This window comes from Phodopus roborovskii, unplaced genomic scaffold (assembly GCF_943737965.1).
Source record: "Phodopus roborovskii unplaced genomic scaffold, PHOROB, whole genome shotgun sequence".
Taxonomy (NCBI): domain Eukaryota; kingdom Metazoa; phylum Chordata; class Mammalia; order Rodentia; family Cricetidae; genus Phodopus; species Phodopus roborovskii.
Genome location: NW_026125391.1, coordinates 23916098 through 23917468, shown reverse-complemented (window position 1 = coordinate 23917468; position 1371 = coordinate 23916098). Strand labels below are relative to the sequence as shown.

At 36.3% G+C, this 1371-nt stretch overlaps 1 pseudogene; it reads right to left on the bottom strand.

Annotated features, from left to right (window-relative positions):
• Positions 1–603: 603 nt before the first annotated feature.
• Positions 604–703, bottom strand: LOC127214980 (uncharacterized; annotated as a pseudogene).
• Positions 704–1371: the final 668 nt, after the last annotated feature.

The following is a 1371-nucleotide window of genomic DNA, read 5'->3' as shown; positions in this document are numbered from 1 at the left end:
ATCCTTTTTATTGTTTCATTTTTGCTTTACACTGCTTTTTGTTTTGAGACAGCGTTTTGCATGGCTTTGAACTAACCATGTAGCTGAAGATGACCTTGAACTCCTGGTCCTCTTGGCTTCACCTCCAGCAAGGGCTGGGATTATTAAGGCCATGTGCTGCCATACTCAGTTTATACAATGCTCTGGCATGAGAGATAGGAACTCTAACAAAAGAACTACAACCCCTGCTGTACCTCAAATTCTTTAAGCAGTCACATTATATCTATTGTACTGTATCCAATCCAAAATTCAAACCAAGTGATATTCAAAAATATTCATTGACTCTAAAAGAATGTGACCATTTCATGTTAACTCGATAGTGTATCTTATGAGAAATATTGGTGTCTTTTAAAACAAAAAGTAACTGAGTGAGAATAATGCTGTTGTCTTATATTTTGGGGTCCCCTTTAGTGCCAAACTTAGAAGAAAAGACCTGGGTGTCCATTTGTGCTACTGCATTCCATTCCTTACATGCTATATTAGTCAAATGATATTAAGAGATCTGGCTTTGCATGGGTGTATAATGGTAATTGGCAAGGAAAATGTGCATTTAAAACTAAGACAAAAAAAATGAAATGCTTCACAAATTTGCATGCCATTTTTGTGCAGAGGCCATGCTGATCTTCTCTGTCATGTTCCAAAGGGAAGAAAGTGCCTTGATACATTTTTCAAATAATCTAGAACACTCTTCAATAGTTCCAAACTTGGACGAGTTATGATAGTGGTTTGAAAGTCAGCTGCCAAGTAGAATATGAAAGCCAGCCAATAAATAAATGCTTCACATTCTTCCATGAGAACGGATTGGTTTCATCTTTGAATGGCTCTTTTACCTGGGCACAACTTTATAGCAATGTGTTGATCGTGTGTGGATAACTTTGGTTCTGAATCATACAGGGCCTCTAAAAAAAAAATCCCATAAATAAATGTCACAACCACTTTTACTAGAAAAATCTTAATGTTTTAGAGGCTGCCAAGCTAGTAAAGGCACAAATAATCTTTCTAAAATTCTAGTATTCATTTGAAAGCTCAAACTTGATTATAGGCAATAAATATTATGGGCTGGGTATATTTGGATCATTGGACAAGTTTTCCTCCACTAACTGGAACAAGGTGGGCATGATACAGTTACTAAAATGTCTTCTCACTGAACATCGCTATTTTACTGAATAGTTGTATATACTATATCTTGGATAAAGCAAATGAATAACCACTTGGCATTCTAATTCCATCATCCCCTATAACCTTGAGAACCAGGACTCTCCATGTAGAAATAATAAGAGACAGCTCCAAAGTGAAAGAGGCTAAGTAAAAAGCTAAGGACTCAGCACTGTA